The sequence below is a fragment of the Neophocaena asiaeorientalis genome, unplaced genomic scaffold (genome assembly GCF_003031525.2).
Source record: "Neophocaena asiaeorientalis asiaeorientalis breed wild unplaced genomic scaffold, Neophocaena_asiaeorientalis_V1.1 scaffold364, whole genome shotgun sequence".
In the NCBI taxonomy this organism is placed as follows: Eukaryota; Metazoa; Chordata; class Mammalia; order Artiodactyla; family Phocoenidae; genus Neophocaena; species Neophocaena asiaeorientalis.
The window spans coordinates 4,890,086-4,910,700 of record NW_020172457.1 but is presented as its reverse complement, the minus strand read 5'-3'; the positions used below and the strand labels follow the sequence as shown (position 1 = coordinate 4,910,700).

At 47.1% G+C, this 20,615-nt stretch overlaps 1 long non-coding RNA gene across 2 annotated transcripts in view; it reads right to left on the bottom strand.

Annotated features, from left to right (window-relative positions):
* The window catches only part of LOC112394946 (uncharacterized), a 234,659-nt gene that overhangs the window by 6,189 nt on the left and 207,855 nt on the right, over window positions 1-20,615 (bottom strand). For both annotated transcript variants that reach the window (XR_003002255.1, XR_003002256.1), the window contains one exon: window positions 6,396-6,525. This is a non-coding gene — a long non-coding RNA (uncharacterized LOC112394946). The remainder of the gene's footprint in view (window positions 1-6,395; window positions 6,526-20,615) is intronic.

Here is a 20,615-nt window from a genome sequence, read left to right as displayed (position 1 = left end):
GTTCGAAGCGGAAAGGGGCCTGAGCTGGGCTCCACAGGTGTGACATGGGCAGGTGGAAGAACGGGGGGTTTCCGGGAGGGGATGCTAGCATTGTTAAACGTAGCAGGCAGGTGAAATCCGTGAGAACGGGGAAATGCCACCGCATTTGGGGCCTTTGGGAAATTAGACTGCCAGGGATTTGAGGCAACGCAGGACTGCAGTCGGGGTGTGTGTGTGTGTGAGCGTGAGCTCACGTTTGTATTCCTCACGCGCGCATACTCACACAGTAGTGAAAGTTAACTGAGATCTGAGGTGGCAGGAGATGAGAAAACACATGAAATTTATGAAGAACAGAAGAAACAGATGTTTGCTGGATGGGAAGCACTATGCTGGAGACACAAAGTGAACAAGACAGGGCGCCAGTCCTCACGGCCTCAGCAGGCTAGCAGGCGTCCAGACAAGCAGGCAGTGGGTTAGGTTCTAGGACAGGGAAAACTCTAGGGGCTATGGGGCCCACAGGTGAGGCACCAGATTTTGGGGTCAGGATAATAAGCTTTCCCAGGGCCTCCTAGCTTCCTCCACGTCCGCAGAGGGGTGGGCAAGAATATACTGGGGTGGTCGGTTCCTCCTGGGTTCATCAGGATGCCTTGATGAGTAGGGTATACGGGTACCCCTGTCTGTGGGGAATGCAGGCATCTGGGGCGCTGGGTTACATCAGCGGGAGATGCAGCGCTTGCGCAGCTCAGATGCTGCCCTCTGCAGGACGCTCGGGGAGGGGCAGCTCCACACTCTCCGCCCCAGTCCCTTCGTCTCTGGAGGCCCGAGGCGCCTTCGAGTCCCGTGAGAATACAAAAAACCTTAAGGAGAACCCCGTGCGGCTTTCTATTCCGTTTCTCCAGCTTACCATGTAATTTTCTGCTAGGAAAACTTTACCCACGGCTTAAATTTGAAACATTTGCTGGATTATAATTTTTTAAGCCCATACAAATAAAGCCAGTATGTAAAAAATCCGAGGCAGACGTAAGTTAAACCACCGCCCAGGCCTTCCCTGGGGCCAGCTCTGTGTGCAGCACATGGAGGGATGGCTCAGCGCCCTGGAGCGCGCTGCCCGGGAAAGCTGGCAGGGACACGGCCCAACGCTTCTTCCCGCCTCTTTTTAAAATAAACTGTCTACCTTAAGGATGAAGACAATATAGGTGATGGGGAGGAAAACGTTGTTATTCGTCCCGTAAAATCATGCTCACAAGCTAAACACAAGCTGACTGCCCTCCGCCCCGTCTCCCAGGGCTGGGAGGACGGAAGGTGTAACTTACTGTTACTGGCACTGCGGGGACAGCTCCTCCCACGAAAATATCTTGTCGGGCATGTTTCATTCATACTTCTGACATGTTTAGTTAACGAAAGCATCGCGCGGTTAACACAACAAAGCGAGCTAAACTTCCTTTGACTGGGTTTTCCTCCTCAGATGAGTAACTCTATCCATCTCTTGGTTCAGGGTGTTGTCCTTATACAAAGACAGGTGACATCGTCCTCCTAGGGGATCAGGGAAGCTGCTGGCAGAGAGCTAGGGACCTGGCATGTCCTTCTTTGCAGCTCTTGTGGACACAGAAGTGGGTGGGGGGGGTGTCGGAGGACATGGTGGCGCGTGGGCCCAGCAGGGGTCACTGGTTCACACCGGGGCTCACGGGGAACCGAGTCCTTTCCCGTGGGCTTCTCGAGGCCCGGCCTGTAGTCCTTGGCCAAGCAGGAAGGGTGAGTCACTGCTCCTCCAGCGGCGCCCTTCACTCTATTCCCAGGAGACACGTGCAAGCTTCTAGAGCATCTTCTAAGCATGACATTCACTCAGTGCCCCGAGGAGCACAGTGTGCTCTCAGAACATCGCTCAATTCTGTCTCCTGTGGGAAGGAGTCGACGTTTGTTTTATTAAGAACTAGCGTGAAATAAGCTAATTCTCATCCAAAAAGAAGAAAAAGGGAGAGAGGGGTCTATCAAGTCTCCCATTTCGGCACATAGATAGAAATGCTATTATTCTTATTTCTGGAAGCCCAGGAGCTAATAAATTCACCAGGCTGACAAAGGAGGCTGGGCGGAAGCTGTCTACACAAGTAACTGATTTGTTTCATCCTGTACAGATGAGGTTCTCCTTTCTGACCTAAGCCATTTTCTAAGCATCGTCCAAGGGCAGCAGCTTCTCCCGCCAGGCTGGGGCAGGAGCTGTGTGGTCAGAGGAGGGCGGCCCGGCTCCCACTGGCCTCTGCTCCCCGCACCGTGACCTCCGGCCGACCACGGCCCCTGCTTCAGTCTCATCTCTGAAACAAGCAGCTGTCTGTGACAGTTTCCCCTGTGCTCTAAAATGATTCTAAGATGTGACATGAGGTGTGAGGCTGGTCTCCACTATGGCCTGCTCCTAAGGGGCTTCAGTCGTAAGCCCATGAGTGGAAAGTGGCCCTGCCAAGAGAGAGACATTGTGAATCACTCAAAACCATGAAGAACGTTGGTTGGCTCTGACTTCAGAAGGGCAGGATGAACAAATCCATGCCTGGCGGGCACCTCTGACTGGCTGTCTCTGCCTTTTTAACCCCTCAGGGCCCGAGTGCTTCTCAAGAGCCTTCTGACGCTCTGATGCTTCAACGCTGTCAGGCTGGTACCCTTTGCCGGCTTCCGTACAGGCGGGCGTGCCGAGTCCAGGGAGAGCGCTCATTCATCTTTCTGTATGGTCACTGGGATTGGCTTTTTTGCAACTTCTACTCCCAAAGCAGATTAGTTCTCCCTCCCAGCACAGGTCAAAAAACAAAGAATAGAGCTGCCCTCCTTTTAAAATCCTCTCTCCAAACTGCACGCCCAAATCCAGGGAGTCTAGAGACTCTCTCGACTGGAATGGATTCTAGAATCAACTGACCTCTAACTTCCAAATGCATTTCAATTTGGCCTTTATTGATCTGAGATCATAAAGGTTGTAGGAATCAGGATATGGCTCTGGTTGCTGGTAGAAGCTGCATTAATTCTTCCTGCCTTCGAGAAACTGGGAACACTTTGGACCGTCCATAGTTTTGTGTGGCTCATGGAAAGTAAACAAGATGATAACAGAAAAAACCCAACTTCCTGGTCACAGCTCACAGCATCTTTGGCAACTAAGTAGTGAGTTCCCCGGCCCTGCTGAAAACTGCCCCAGGGTGGTCAGAGCATGTGAAAAAACCCAGCGCTCAAGACCATTTGCCCAAGAAAATGACTGGGGTTTTTGCCTTCAGGGACACTTCAGCTGCAGAGAATAGCTGGGCACACGATGTGAGAAGTTTAAAAAAAAAAAATAAAGCTTTTTTTTTTTTAAGTTAAAGAATTGCATACTCAAAAAGCAAGAGATGTGATGCTGTTTTCTCCGATTCTGAAAGCTCACAGTGGCCACAGCACAGTTAACCGCACAGAGCATTCGCATTCAGGCAACTGTCTGATTAACTGTCACCAGACTTGTTACGGCCTTATAGGAACTGAATAAGCTGGGAGTATGTCCTAAGAGCTATTCAGTTGTGAAAATGTAGAGAGCCTTCTGTTTTGTCTTCTGTAAAATCTAATCAGCTAAAATGACGACTTGGTGATCAGACTTGCGATTCTTTTGCTAATTGAAAAAGGCTTATTTTGCCAGGCAAGGAGAGACTTAACTTGTTTTTTTAGACTGAGGTCATCTCTATTCACTGGTGTAGTAAACAAGCCAGACTTAAACAAAACAAAACAACAACAACAACAAAAAACCGTCCTTTCAAGAACAACACTACCTTTTTATCTTCTCTGGGATGAACTAAAAGCACCATAATTTTTTAAAAACAACAGCCATCAGAGTATCTGTGAATGATAAAGAAAAACTTAAAAAAACCCTAAACCTCATTTGTTCATTTCCGAGAACATTGACAGCTTAAGGTATCTCTTCATATCATTTTATTCCTTAAGCTCTCTTAATTTACAAGGTCTAACAGAATCTTAAACCATCGTTTTAAAATCCTCTTCATTCCATTCTTAAAGATACCTGTAAATGGATAATTTGGGTATGTTCAAATAAAACCACCACGGCCCGTACGTATAACTGTGAAAAAAACTCCGTATTTTGCCAAAGATACCAGCTAGAAACTACCACTAGGACAGTTTCCTTTTTGGTCTTCAGTTGCCTTTATTTCACTTTCCTATCAGCTCGGTGACATTCTAGATGCATAAAGCTTTCTCCGCAGCTCTGCGGTGCCCTGAGAGCCTTGCAGAGCCGGGTGAAGTGGAGGGCTCCCGGTTTGCCAGGGCACGGTTCCCAGGGCGGTGACTCAGCTCTGGAGGCCACCTGCTGCAGGGGTGCTGCCACTCTCCGGGTCATTGCCAGTCACGAGGGTAGAAGGACAGGACAGAGCTGAATGGACCCAAAGAGTCAACAGCTCAGAGCCAGGTCAAGGGCAGCGTCAGAAGGAAAACCTTTGTTTATAGAAAGTCCAGCCTTTCCAGGTGAGGCTCTGCGTAGCAAAGGGGCTTCACACCTGGAGGCTAAGCATCTTGGTCACCACCTGGGCCTCTGGCTGCGGTACAGAATGAAGGCAGGGCCACAGGGCGGCTCCCACTTTCAACACCACTTTGATCAAGTCACCATGGTTTTCAAAAGTGACAAAGGGCGTCCGCTGCCAGCAAGATAGCCCATTGCTTTCGAGGTCTTTCCTCCACCTAAGTCCAAACTTCCTCCAGGGCATTCTCTCGACTTCCTTTAGGTAAACCCTCTGCTCCAACTAAAATCGGCTGCCTCCACTGCCCCACTCTGCGGGGCTCCCTCCCTCTGGTCTGTTTTTCTGTTTTGAGAGGCCGGTTGGGTTGCCAGCAGCCACAGACACTGAGCTACTCCAGCTGGGATCCTTCTCATTCCTTGCCCGTTTTAGGTGTACAAAACCGCCAAGGTTCAGTTCAACATTCCCTTCTCGCTCTACGGAGCCTCCCTGGACCACTCGGGCATGTCACCCTCTCCTGCACTCACAGCACTTACGTCTTAACGGTGCAAAGCCAACCGATGTTTACTCAGTCCCTTCAATGTGCTAAGTCCTTTTAGTCAATGACAAACACTTAAGGGACACGTGCTCCACGTCAGACAGCATGTCAGGTGCTCCGAGTATGAAGGGAAAAGACACTGTCCCTGTGGCAGGAGTTTACATCCCTCGCAGGACAGAAGTACGCGAGCATCGCCGCCTAGCCCGTGAAAGGAGCTCTGCCTGCAGACTCAGCAGGCTTTACGGAGGAACTCTAGGCTGAATTTTAAAGGAAAAGGAAGGTTTTAACGGAGGGACAAGGTTGGACAAGGAAGGAAGGTGGGCGCTACAGAAGTAAGACGGCAAGTTCACTTTGGTATCTCTGCAGCTTTGGGCTGAAGGGTTGGGGGCACACGGGGCTGGGAGGTGGGCCGGGGCCTGGGCATGTGGGGCTTTGCATTGCCCGAGTACCTACATTGTATGAGGTGGATCAACAGGGTGTGAGAGAGGCAGACGGCAGGGCTGGCTGGGGTCAGGAGTGCTGAAGGGCTGAGGCACTTGGACATACATTATCTGGCTCAATCCCCACCACATTCTTGAGCTCCTTGCTTGGCAATTAATCACACACGGCCTTGTGACACGTTCACATCTGCTATCTCGTTCCCTAACGTGGCCTGCATGCTCTGTCTTCTCCCCAGCTAGACGGTGAGCTCCTTGCAGGCACAGAACAATGCCTTCTCTCTGCTGGCCCACAGTGGCCAGCACAGTGCCTCACACCCACAGACGGTCAGAAACACATGCCATTTTTCTTTTCCTTCCCTGTTCTTTTTTTAAAAATCGAAGTACAGTTGATTTAACACAGGTCTTAATTGACACTTCAGGATGTGCTCTTGCCGCCTGTCAAATAAGTAATTAAGTCCATCAGCAAATAATTCTTGAGACCTAGACTCTGGACGGTACTTAGGGCACATATCAAAAAGGTGTGCAATACAGGCGGGTGGGTCCACAGAAGCATTCTGAGAGGAGCAGGAGGCCGGGCTGGAAGGAGGGCTTAGCTGGCCAGCTCCACGTCGTGATGGACTTCTCTTCGCCCGCACTGACTGGCTGTGCCTTCACTCTTGGGCCTGGAGCTTAGCTTAGTTCTTTCCCGAGCTCCATCACGCCCAAGAGGAATCAGTCGGTGATCTGGGTCTTCGCCTGCTTTTATCCTGTCTGCCTTTATTCCGTCTATAGTGGTGAGCAACAGTGATATGCCAGACACTGTGACACAGAGAAAAAAAGTCTCCCCTTTCAGGTAGCTTATGTCTTGCGGGAGGGGAAGAAAAGCACTTGGTTATAACGCGGTGTGCTCACGTTTTCTCCCTCCCCCCCCCCTTATTACATTACATCACATTATCTAATGTAATCCAGAGGGCTCCCTGGAGGAGGTGATACCTGAGACGACTCCTAAGAATGCACAGGTGTCAGCAGATGAATGGATGAGGAAAAGAGAGGAACACGGGCAGAGACGCGGTCCAGGGCAGAGAAGCGGGCCTCAGGGATCTTCTGAGAGAGGCACTGGAACCTGGAAAAGGAGGAGCTATTAAAGGGCTTTGAGTAAGAGAAAGACAAGCAGATTTACATTTTAAAAAGATCAGTTGGGAGGCCAGTGGAGGAACTTATTGGAAAGTAGTGACCTTGGAGTCCAAAGAGGGCAAAGTACGGATTAGAAAGATAACAAAGCGGAATGGTTAAGCCCTGGATATGGAGTGACATGTGTAGAGAGAGAGTGACTGAGAAAAGTCTTTTAAAAAAGACCTTTAAAATGACTGCATTTCAGAGAGCCTCCAGCAACAGGTTACACACGCACTGCTGATGCTGGCCACAAGGGGGCAGCCTCACACAGCCATTCCAGGGCCAGACCCTCCAGGATGTAGGGAGAGAATTTCCAGGTTTTTTGTGCAGAAAACTGGGAGCGCTTGGTTTTAACCACCAGAAGTGGCTAGCCTTTTCTAGGCCTTTTGGACTAACAATTTTGAGTGATGAAGAATATCTACCATTCTCAGCTTAGTTCCTTGTAAAGTCGATTTAAGACACTGTTATCTATTCAGGGTGGTTCTCTCCTTACCCAGAGATCTGACAAAACTTCAGGTTTGTGACTTACAGGCAATCAGCACAACTTCATCTGCCCTCGACCTGGCTTCCTCTTCCCGGACTGCTCACCTCTTCAGCTCCCCCCTTGGATTCACAGATGCCCCTCGCCAATCCCCAAGGGAGTCCTGGACTCTCCTACCCAGGCAGCCTTTAAAGATGTAATTCCTGGTGGAGGCTGGATGGAACCACCCAAACTTAAGAGAACGGGGTTCTCCACCACATAGGGCGAAGCCACCAAGTAAATTCTGGAAAGGAGACACAAGCTCTCTGAACTTGCCCCATAAACATAACTTTTCTCCCACTGAGAACCTCTGTAGAAAGCATGGAGTATCAGGTGGAGAGGTGTGAGCTGCATGAAAGCTGGTGGTCTTGTCTCTCACTGGGCTATCTGAAGGGTAGCCAGCCAAGCCCTCAGAGAAGTGTGTCGGGCGTTTGAAAATGTAGACTGAGAAGGAAAAGTTTTCACCAAGGAGAACCAGCTAGTAAAGAGCTTGGCCCCATGACCCAGTCTGACAATGATCCTTGAAACATGCTGCCGGGACCTTGACAGGCCCAGGGGCACCGTCCCCAGGTCAGCAACACTGCCCACCTGAGGCCCCGTGTCCCCCTGCACAGTTATCTGTGGGGGCTGCTGGAGCCTGTGCTCTGCGTGGGGCTGAGCCTTTCCTGGGGAGGCAAGGGCTGCTGTGTAAGCAGCCGGGGAGGAAGGCAGGCACAGAGAGGGCGCCCTCGGGCTTCCTGGGTTGTCACTTGCTCTGACTGGCTCTCGTGACCATGCAGGTCCATTTGCCTGAAGAGGTAGGAGAAAGTAACAGAGACTCCATCACTGGAACCAGCGTTTGTGATCCTTCCCAAGCAAGGCAAACCACCGTGCAGGCACTGCACACACTTTAACCCATTGAGGCCTCACAGCAGCCTGTGAGGTGGGTACTGCTGCCATTTGACAGACTAGGAAACTGAGGCACCAAGACATTAAGCAACGTTAACGTGCCCAGAGTCACACAGCCAGCAAGTGGCAGAAGTGGGTAGCAGACCCAGGTGGCCTGACTTCAGGGCCTGTAGGTTATATCCTGTCTCATCAACAGGGAGAGGGAGAGGCCCGGGAACCTCCCAGGGTCACTGGTGCTCACGGGCTGGCATGGATATTGGGGAGGGGGCGGGAATTGGATGGAAGAGACAGGGATCCGGCCTCCTAATCCCACCCAGTGCTTCCTCCACACAGTACGTGGTGCCTTCTATGCTCTTACTGGCATCACTCGCTCAGAGGGCCAGAGAGACGGACCAGCCCTCAACCAAAACAACGACCAGCCAAGCAGAAGTTTACCAAAGAGGCAAAAACCCTTGTATGGAAATTGACCTACACTTTTCTTACTACAGACAGAAGCCCTCCAGCTTGCAAAAGTGATTCTAGAGACAGCTGGTATATTCCAGACAGGTTCCCTTCCTTTTATCACTTTTCGCAAGTTGTACTTGGCTTATAACCTCACTGAAGTTTTCAACTGATTTACCATTGCTGGTGGTTTAAATCGGCTCACCCCAAATTTTAAGAACCTACGTGTAGAGGGGTCATGTCAGCATCAGAACTCCCACACATGCCTGAATCACCTCAATGTAGGAAAAGAGAAAAAGAGTGAACTATGTCCCCAGGCCCCGATTTCCAGAGAAAACCACACCTCAGAGGGAAGGCACTGGTCCCTGGGTGGGACACAGAGCCCTCTGAGAGGCCCTCTAAGCAATGTCACAGACTCGAGCTGAATTGTGTGGGCTTCAAAGCTGCTTCATCAAATCGGCAGCCCACCAGGCCTCATCAATATTTGAAAGCATAATAGACAAGTGAAGTGAACCAGAGCAAGTGCGCCCGGCACTGAGCCTCCCGCTGGGAAGTATTGCGGTAGGGGAAGAACCCATGTCTCAGAGCAGCCCTGACGGACTAAAAATATCTTCTGCTTCTACTCTCATCCGTCTGGTCACTGTCCCAGACGCAAGCTCAGCACAGCCTGGTCCACAGAATCTATTACATCACCGTCTACCTGCACTTCGTAACTGGATAAAGAAGGCGGAATAGTCTCCTTTTTTTTTTTCTCATGGACTCGAGTACAAATTTACAGACCAGGATATAATGACATTCTATTCAAAAACAGGCGCCAAGGGTACCTGCTTCAGCCTGGCATCTCAGGAAAACTTTGGAAGTGGAGTCCTTTAAAGGAAATCACTTACTTTAACTCCAGACTGGCAATGATGACTCACCCCAGAGATCCAGCTAAATGCTGGCACAGGAATTCTTAATGACAGTGTCAAGCAAATAGCATCTTATATAAAGGGAAACTTCTGCGTAAAATGCCTGTGGACAAGCTGCTCTGACCTCCTGCATCCTCAAAGCTCTTCTGCTCTGTTGCATAACCCATACCCTTGAGAACAATCAGCCCTTCCTGCCAGCAGCTTCTCCATGTCCACCTGCCCCTACAGGTAGTAAAAGACAAAAAAGGATCGTGAGCAGTGTTTACACAACATGTCCTGGCACTCTCTTCCTCCTGGCCTCACCCCACCCCCCGGCTTCGAAGTTCATTTCTTCTAAAATGGGGGAGAGGTGATTCGAAGAGCGAGGGTGCGCGGCCAAAGAGGAGGGACGCGTGGCCAGAGGCCTGCCCCGACCTCACGGGCAGCGCAGGGGACACACGGGACACGGGACTCAGGACTCGGGAGGGACTCGTCAAGCGGGAGGCCGCCAGGCTGCCCGCTGGGGAGGCCCAGACTGGAGGAGGTTTAACGTCAGAAGAGGGCCTCTCCCGCCCCGCCCGCTCCGTGGACCACCAGAACCTTGGGGGCCAAGAACGCAGGTTCCACTTGGCAGCCCTGACCGGGGTTTTTGTTTAAATCCTGCCGGCCTGGCTGTGTTCCCGCTCACAAGACTGGCACGTGTGACCCACGGTACAGCGGGCAGATCATCGGTTTAAAACCAGTTCCATTTAAAGTCACTGTATAGTCCCTGTGGGCATATTCTCACACTTTGGGGCACCTGGTATGACTACTGGTTTCACTAAAATCTGCTTTTGCCATATATCCTTATTTATTCCCCTCAACAAGTGACAGTATCAGGAGAGGAAAGTGGCAGGCAGCCTTCTGGGGACAAGAGCTCTCCTAAGAGCCTGGGTGCCTGGGCCGCGGACACTTCCGGGGATCATCGAGCATGTCCCTGAGACCTCTGGGATGGACACCTTCCAGAGCAGGGAGGGACCAAGCTGAAGGCCTCTGAGGGGCCGCACCTGCTTGCCCCTCCCTCACCTGGGCCACACCTGCCTTCTTCCTGATCCTCAAAGGCCAGACTCATTTCCCACTCCACAGTCTCTTTTTTTTTTTTTTTTTTTTTGCGGTACGCGGGCCTCTCACTGTTGTGGCCTCTCCCGTTGTGGAGCACAGGCTCCGGACGTGCAGGCTCAGCGGCCATGGCTCACGGGCCCAGCCACTCTGCGGCATGTGGGATCCTCCCGGACCGGGGCACGAACCCGTGTCCCCTGCATCGGCAGGTGGACTCTCAACCACTGCGCCACCAGGGAAGCCCTCCAGAGCCTCTTAAACGTGCGGTTCTTGGTGCTTGGAACCTTCCCCCCAACTCCTCCGCCCACATACTCCTTCCCATCCTGCAGCTCTAACCTTGGAAGTCACCTCCTCACAGAACCACTTGAAAGGAAGGCCCTCTTTCATCAGAGAGCACCTCTCCCCTCGTCTCATGGAGCCTGAGTTTCAATAGACTGCTTTTCTGTGCATTTGCTCAAGTGCCATGGTAACAGAGATCACTGTCATCATCGTCTCAGCGCTGACCAGTGCCGGGCACACAGCCGCTGCTCAAGAAACCTTTGTTGACTCAATGAGCAATGACGCCAGCCTGCCTTGACCTCCCTGAGTCACTCTGATCTGTGAAGGTCCTGTAGAAGGTACTTCTAACTGCATCGCCATTTCATCCTGACCTTGCCCACCCCCCCAGTTAAACCATAATAAAATGCTGGGATGGCTTCTTACTGTGGATAACCAGGTACAAAAGGAGACGTCCATAACTGACACTCCAAACCACCGCTGGAGAAATTTATGAACTTTGTCTAACGTTCTATCGTGGTGGCAAAATTAACTCCTGTGTGAAATTTAAAATTCCTCCCTTTGACAACATTCCCAGGAGTACCTAGAACAGAGCAGGGCTGAGTATTAAATCCTGAACTTTTAAAGTTTAGGAAACGTTGCCCCAATCTCTCTCTGCCTGACTCTGTGTTCCGCGGGTTACCTGCTTACGGAAATGACGACAGGCCCTGCATTCCAGGTGAGTCCGTCACACCTAGCTCTGTGTGTCCAAGACGCCGACGGCTCACTAGCTTGCCCTGCCGCCCGCCCCAGCCCGCCCCCGCCAGCAGGCCCGTGGAGAACACCCCAGTCTGATATTAAGATCTATTCAACTGGTCAATTACACAGCCAGCAACCTCTCAATAGCCTCTTACTTGTCAGCCGAACCAGCCCCCCGACTCATATCCTCTTGCTCCCTTTCTTGGCGCCCAGACACACACACCTCCCACCCTGCTCATTTTGTACTCCCTAATACAGCAGGATCTTACTCAATTTGCTCAAGACCTTTACCAGAACCCCCGCAGTTCTCCATTTTTCCCAAAGCTCTACTACTCCTCTCCCCCAAATAAGAGCAGCAGCCAGCTTGGTCTGCCTACAGAAGATTCACCGTCAACACCTAGAAACTTGGACAGGATCCATCACAGGTCACTGTAAGGCTTTCACTGGAAACGTGGGTGGGGATGGGGGGTAGGAGGATGCCAAGGAAGACATTAAAAGGGAGAGAAATTAAAACCTGTGGATTCTCCCTCTGGACCTACTTGGTGAGGACAAGAATGACACACTGCTTTGTTACAGAGTCTAATACCTGAACTAAGACTGGCCTTGGAATATTCACATGGTATGTCAGAACGTAAGACCTGGGGTCAGAGACCTAAGCTCAAGTCCTGGCTTTCCCACCTACAAACTGTGTATATGCACCGGGGTAAGCTGATGTTTCCACGTCAGTGCAATGGGGTTAAAGAAACTGACTCCCCAGAGTTGCGGTGAGGATTCAGTCAGGTAATATCATGAATGTACCTTAGGATCTGTCAACACTGGGTATTTCATGTATTAGTTTCCCTTGTCACCAAGTATGTCATTTCTACCTCTCTCTCATTCGAACATTTGTTGAGTACCTGCCACGTGTCAGGTACTGTCTTGTGTGTCAGGGTGTTTATCCAAAGGTAAACAATACCAATCCTGGCTCTTAAAGGGCTAGCGCAAGTCAGGGAAGACAGACAAGAAACAGGAAGTTAGGACTTGGTATGATGTGTGCACAAAGGGGTAAGCAGAGGCTGTTGTGGAAGCATGTGGGGCACTTGACCTGGTCCTGAGCAGTCAGGGAAGGCTGCCTGGAGGAGGTTTCATCTGAAGGGAACAGCAGTGGTTGGCTAGGAAGACAGGGAAGGAAAGAGATCCCACGTGGAGGGCAAACATGACCAGCTTCATCTGGCTGGACCAGAGGCCATGGAATAGGGGTAAGGATGGGGTAATGCCAAAAGATGAGACTAACGCACGAAGGGCCTTTGTGCCATATCACTGGAAAACCGCTCTTCCTGACCGAGGCATTATGTAGTCAGCCTACCAAGCAGTAATAGTCTCACAAGATGACAGATTTCTGGGTCCTGACAGTGCGCTTAAATTATAGGGCCTGAACTTACTGGAAGGCACAATATTAATGAGTTTCTATTCATTTCCAGTAATAAAAGAAAAGGGGATTCCATCATGGGCAAAACCTCATCGCTTTTTTGGTAGCTAGGATAGTTACTTTGTTAATTACCTTTTTTGGACATACTACTCTCTTATTACCAAAAGCGCGTTGGCTGGAGCCGTGGGGGCAGGCTGTGGTAACGTGCATCGTTAATGACAAGCTGTAACCAGGTGAAGATCCAGAGCAAGGTAAGGCAGGATGACGCGCAGCTTTGGGGGCTGCATCCATCCTCCCTAATACGTTAAAACCACTACAAGAGATAACTGACTAAATGAAATTGAGTGGCCCCAAGGGATAAAAATACCACCAATAAATGAGTCATTTATGGAAACCGAATAGGATACAAATTAAGAGCTTGGGTTTAGGAGCCAGACTTCTGTGATTTGATCCTGGCTCCTCCACTTACTAGCTGTGTAATCTTGGGAGAAAAAACTTAACTTCTCTGTGCCTCAGTGCCCTCTGTTGTTTTTCTTAAATCCCTGAGAGTAACACCATAGGGTATTTCGTTAGAGTTTTCTCTTCAAGACATCTATCTTAAAAGTTAACGATGTACCTCACATATCTTATTTTCCTTACCAACCTGTTATATAATCCCACTGCCTGTGAATGTACCCCAAACCTTATTTTATGTTTAAAAACTTTATGATTTAATTTAAACTCATTTTAAAGCCATTTATATTTCTGACATGTTAACCCCTTTGGAGATACTAGGTTCCAAACAGGTACAACCCAGCTTACAAAGCAGCTTTCGTACGATTCCCAAGTGCTAACGTAACAGGACCTGGTAAATAACTTCATACTCACTCCATAGCATTTATGATCTCACAGTCGTATTTCCTGCAGACCTAGCCCGGAAGCTAGATTTTAAGACTAGCTGTGGATTTAGAAGACGATTCATAAACACTATCCACAGCATGGTGATGACTGGTGGGGACAGCCAGTTCTTACATCAGTCTGCTTTACATTCTAATAGCGTGGAAAATAACAGGTTATAGAGTAGTGCTTTGTAACTACCCTCTCCTTGCTTCTGGCAAATTAGTGAAAGCCAAATAAACTCCACACTTTAGTATTTGTGTATCTGCAGAGTGAAAGGCAGCACTGGGCTGGGTGGGGCGTGATGGTGCTCGGGAGGTGGGCAGAGGGGTAAGGCTGGAGGCGCTGCATGTTCAGAGGGAGGGTAACAGGAAATGGCCCGGCGGGTTTGGGAAGCAACAAGCTGAGTCTTGCTGGAGTGTAAAGGCGAGAGGGGACAGCGGCGTGGGAAAAACTCAAGTTCTTGAACTTTTCCTTTTCCTGAAAATCCCTCAAATAGGATGCCTCTTCTGAATACTGATATTACTAGAGTATCAATTTAGATTATGTTAAATTTTTCCAGTATAGCTATCCTTCCATTTCAAAGCACTGGTTGGCTAGACTTCTAAAATACTATCGTATCATCATCCGCTACGAGCAGAATATTTAGAACAAAGGTGACACTGGACCACAGGATGAGTCTCCCGGAGGTCGAGAAGGGAACATGCTCTGTAGGCAGTTAGTCAGCTAATATGCTTCCCGTGAGTAAGGCTTCCCCCTCTGCGCCGCCTCGGGAATGCCCTCTCATTCCCTTCACAAGGAAGTAACGGCTTTACAATTCTAGCCCTAGATCCGGAGTCTGGTGAGCTTCATCGATGGTCTTAACAGCCTGGCAAGTATTATTCAAAGAAACTGGGGAAAAAAAACCAAACAAACAAACAAAAGGACTGTCTTCCCAGATTGCTGAGAAAGGGGTGAATACTGGCCTACATTTAATGCTCTAGATTAAAATCAAAGGTTTAGGATAAAGAAAAAAAATCTTCTATATCATCTAATGAAATCAACTTATTCTGCATATGGGAAATTGAGGCTTGGATGGGGAAAAAAAAGTACAAAAATTAAACCACGGTTAATTTCTAGCGGTGACCACGGGTGAGTCTTTTAACTCAGGTTGTGCCTTCTTCCATCATCTACTTGTATGCTGCACCAAGAGGCGGACGCGGTAGGTCGGTGTGCTGTTAAGACATGGCTGCAAACCCATCTCTAAGCTGAGATGCTTTCAAGCACCAAAAACTCATGGGAATTTAGGGTGCTCATCATTTAGGCTGGAAAGAGGTGACTAAGCTCCTTGACCTAAGGTTTATTCGTCCTGATCACTCGCTGTGAACCAGGGCCATTCAAAGCCAAACGTTTAGCAGGGCAGGTCTGGGACAGGCTGCCCTGGGCAAATCAGCCTTCATGCTGAGGGCTCCGGCGGCAGAGCCTCATGGCAGCCACTCGGGAACGTGGCTGACTCCGGCAAAAGCCTTCTCTCAAAGCCCACTGCGGCCCAGCCAGCCCCCTTGCCAGCTCTGGCAAGGCCCACCCACCACAGACTTACACAAGCATCTCGGTGTCTACCGAGTAGCCTTTCTAACCCTTTCTTCAATGTCCTCTTCAGTTCCACCCGAAAAGAACAAAAAGCAACTGTACTGTAGTGGAGGACGGAGCCCTTAATAGAGAATGATGTTTGAAAAACAAACCCACCGTGATGTGAATCACCATCATGACGCTGACCAATCAAACCATATCCATGAAATTAAGAGAAACCAAGCGGTTTCTTCTGGTATCTGTTAGGATGTTCACTATTTTACCGTATTAATATAAATTGCTAAAAGTTTCCTGGAAATCAAGCCTACAAGTTAGAGAAAAAACAGAATGAAGGAAAATGTCTTTGAGCCCAGTTTTGAATTCAAATGATTCAGGAGGTTTAAAAGGTATCACATGAATAGATAAATGATAAAGGAAAAAGTGCTAAAACATTGATTGCAGAATCTAGTAGGTGTATATATGGGGGTTCACTGTAAAATTCTTTCAACTTTGCTGTGTGCTTGAGATTTTTTATAATAAGATGTTGGAAAAAAAGTATTTTCATATCTCCGCTCGGGTGCTAATATCCACCAAAACTCATGGACTCCTACAGCTAGATATAACAGTACAAGGTCTTGAAATATAAAAGAAGCACCAAAGATTAACTGGGTAAATGCAGATGACTCAGCACACAATGTTGAGGGATCTACTTTGTGGAAAAAAAAAAAAAATTTGGATCTTTTTCTCACACTTCACTTCTAATTTGGTGGATTTTACATTAAAAATGTTTCTCTAAATTTTTAATTAGATGAATATTTTCCAACTTCTGGGTGGGAAGGAATTCCTAAGCCCAAAGTAACAGAAGTCACAAAGAAAAAAAAAACAGACAAAAATCATTTCATTTTCAGCTAAATAAAATGTAAAGGTTCTATATCTCAAAAAATCATAAGCAAAATTAAAAATCAAAAAAGCTGGGGAAAATATCTCTGCAAATATCACATGCACACGTGCACACACACACACACACACACACACACACACAAGACTACATAAATTACAGAACAGTTCAAATACATTATAGAATAATTACACCCCAACAGAAAAGTCGGTAATGGACATGAACAGAACATTTACAAAAGGAAACAATGGACTAATAAACACATAAAGAAGTTAAACTTTACTGATAGCCATTAAAAAATGCCACATGCCTGTCATAGAGTGGGTACTCATCAAATAGCTGTTGAATAAATCAACCAAAAATAGGGCTTCCCTGGTGGCGCAGTGGTTGAGAGTCCGCCTGCTGATGCAGGGGACATGGGTTTGTGCCCTGGTCCAGGAAGATCCCACATGCTGCGGAGCGGCTGGGCCCATGAGCCATGGCTGCTGAGCCTGCGCGTCCGGAGCCTGTGCTCCGCAACGGAAGAGGCCACAACAGTGAGAGGCCCGTGTACCACAAAAAAAAAAAAAAAAAAAAAAATCCAAGATGCATGTATTTAAAAGGTTAATTACTGTCACAGCAAAGGAAACCTTCAACAAAACGAGAAGACAACCTACTGAATGGGACAAAACAAAAAGACAATCTACTGAATGGGAGAAAATATTTGAAAATGATATGACTGATAATGGATTGATATCCAAAATATATAAACAGCTCATATAACTCAACATCAAAAAGACAAACAATCCAGTTTAAAAAATTGGGTAGAAGACCTAAATACACATTTTCCCAAAGAAGACATACAGATGGCCAATAGGCACATGAAAAGATATTCAACACACTAATTATTAGAGAAATGCAAATCAAAACCACAATGAGGTATAACCTCACAGCTGTCAGAACAGCTATTATCAAAAAATCTACAAATAATAGCAAATTTTGGCAAGGATGTGGAGAAAAGGGAACCCTTGTACACTGCTGGAAATGTAAATCGGTGCAACCGCTATGGAAAACAGTATGAAGGTGTCACAAAAAACCTAAAAATACTACCATATGATCCAGCAATTCCACTCCTGGGTATATATCCAAAAAAATAAAAACTAACTGAAGAAGATACATGCACCCCAATGTTCATAGCAGCACTATTTACAAAAGCCAAGATATGGAAGCAACCCGTGTCTATCAACAGGTGAGTGGATAAAGATGTGGGGTGTGTGTGTGTGTGTGTGTGTGTATACATTCATATATATATGTATTCATACACACACACGCACGCACACACACACATACACAATGGAATATTACTCAGCCATGAAAAAGAGTGGAATTCTGCCATTTGTAACAACGTGGATGGACCTAGAGAGTATTATGCTGAGTCAGACAGAGAAAGACAAATACTGTATGTTAGTGGAATCTAAAACAATAAAATAAACAAATGTAGGGACTTCTCTGGCGGTCCAGTGGGTAGGAATCTGGGGGCATGGAATACAGGGGGAATACAGGGGGCATGGGTTTGATCCCTGCTTGGGGAACTAGATCCTGCATGCATGCCACACCTAAAAGATCCCGCATGCCGCAACTAAGACCTGGAGCAGCCAAAATAAATAAATAAATAAATTTAAAAAATAATAGTAAGTTTTTAAAAAATAAATGAATGTATATAACAAAAAAGAAACAGACTCACAGATTTAGAAAATAAACTACTGGGTACCAGTGGGGAGAGGGAATGGGGGGAGGGGTAAAACAGAGGTATGGGATTAAGAGATACGAACTACCTTTTATAAAATTATTTTGTAATAACTTTAAATGAAGTATAATCTATAAAAATGTTGAATGACTATGTGCTACACCTGAAACTAATATAATATTGTAAATCAATTAAAAAAAAAACTTCTCAGGAAAATTCTAGCCAAAATATAATTAAAAGTTTTATACTAAAAAAAAAAGGATAATTATTGTAATGTAAAAATAGCTTTTAAAAAATTGGAAGCAAACTGAACACCCCCAAATTAGAGAATAATGCACCATTATTTAAAAACATTTAAAAATGTTTTTAAAGCAGTTTAAAGCATGTGGAGAAGATGTGCATTTAATGTAAGATATAAACATGCCTATACAGAATGATGCTGATCTTGCAACTGTGTGTCTGTGTGTGTGTGTGTGTGTGTATATTCAGGAAAATACCGGAAGGAAATCAATATACATAAATATTAACAGAGCTCTGGGTGATGGAATCAGAGGTAATTTTTATTTCATCTTCATCTTATTCTACATTTTTAAAAAAGTTTCATTACAAGTTAGTCAGAAAAAATGTTAAATACCATATAAACCATTTGGAAGAGTGACCCACTGCTTTAGCAACAGGTCTTCACACAAGTCAAGGCCACCACCGACTTCGAATTGTTGCTGCTAACCTACATTTCAAGGTCCGCACCCATAAAAACCGCCTTCCGGCCCGCTTGGGCTCTTACACCTCAGCCTGCTCCATCCATGTCGCCTTGTCTTCCCCTCCAAACCTTTTTTCCTCTCGGATTTCATTCTGTGGTGATCGATACCAACTAATAACCTAAGCCACTAACCTTACTTCACATTTTCCCCATTTTCACCTCGCTAATCTCTCTGGAATCCACAGCCATCGGTGTCCGTCCAGGGCAGCCCTGTGATCTTTCTGAAGGGTACATCTGGCCTCGTTACCCTCCTAGGTGGACACCTTCAGGCAAACACGGCACAGCGCATTAGACCCCTCTATCAGTGATTCCTTCTGCTTCACCTTCTTCTCATCATTCCTTTCCCCACACCCTCCACCATACCACCTATTGCTCTGAGCCTGTGCCTACACTGTTCCTCCTGCCTGAAGCCCTCACCACCACGTCTGCCTTCCTGGTCCAGCTAACTCCTTGAAGGCTGTCCTTTAAGGGTGAATTCAGACACCGCCTCCGCTGGGAAGACTCACGGATGGTGGCTGAGTGTTATGAGGTCCTGCGGCACGTGCTGTTTTTCCTGCCACCAGAGCACTAATCATACACTGCGAATCTGTTTTTGTACCTTTGCCTCCTCTATCAGATCGTGAGCATCTAGCAAAGGAGGCCCTCAGAGCTTGTAGAAGGAATTAATAAATGTTTCCACCGTCTAAAACAGAATTCCCTATTCTCATCTTGAAAGAGATCCCAGAGATTTCATAACTTCCCTCAGCCACTCGTTTACTTTATCATCTTGGCAATCGAGATTTTCTTATCTATTAATCAACAAAGAAGTGTATTTATTATACATTTTATGTCTTGACGACATCTCTTTGGTTTTATTTGAATTTATTTGCTCTTGCCAAAGCTATCACAGAAGTGCTACAAGTGTCCCTACACAGGACAGCCATTTAAAGGACTGCAATTTGCTGAAAGCAGGCAGTGTGTTACAAAGATAAATCAGACTGTTACTACTTAAAAACCTTTAGCAAGAAATCCTTTAGCCTTTTGGGGACTAAAACCTCTGGTTACTTTCTCTTTTGCTAGAAGGGTATATAACTTTCTGTTGCTTGTATATCGGAGCTCTTCACAATTACCCAAAATCTTTGTTCAAATGTGACTCAGATTGGACATAATAATGAGTCTGACTAATGCAAGTCTTATTTTCTTACCCTTTTATGTCATACTCCTTTTAATACACTCAAGAATCATGTCTATGTTTTTCCACAACCGCATTACAGTACTGACTTAAATTTAGTTGACGGCCTATAGGGGCTACATTTTCTTTTTAATGGCGTTTTTTTGTGTACTCAGCTAAACTACCTTATATTCATCCCCACCCAGCAACCACAGAGAATGACTTCTTTCCGACTTGGATGGCTCCTCTTTTAAATTCTAGAGTTTGCTGGGAAGCTAGGGAACGGCAGAGTCATGGTGAGGTCTTGCTCTTGCCGGGCCCTTAAGCGGGGCCCGCGGATGAGCCCCACTGTGGCTGCAGAAGCGCCGAAAATGCGGGCAAGTGTTTGTGTATGAGTGTGGGAAGAGGATTCGTGGCGTCCATCACAATCTCAAAGGGGTCCAACACCCTGGAAAGGGTAAGAGCCCAACCCTAAGACACTCAGACATAAAGCAGTAAATTGGATAAACAGCGCCAGCATGACCGAATCAACTCTCTCCTCATCCATCTCCAAAGAGAACGCGAAACTCTGTAATAATTATACACTAAGCATCTGTTGCATGAGTGAAGAACAGAACTTGAGGGTGTGATTTGGTGGACCCATCATATATGAAATTATACAGAGGCCATAATCTAACACTTCAAACACCCTCAGCTTCTGCCTTTATCCAAGTACAGGATACTTACTTTGTCCTCTTTTGATACCTTTAGCTGATTCAATAAAACTTACTTTAAAACCAAAACATCAAGAATCAAAAGTTTCTCTGCACATAAATATTATGTTAGT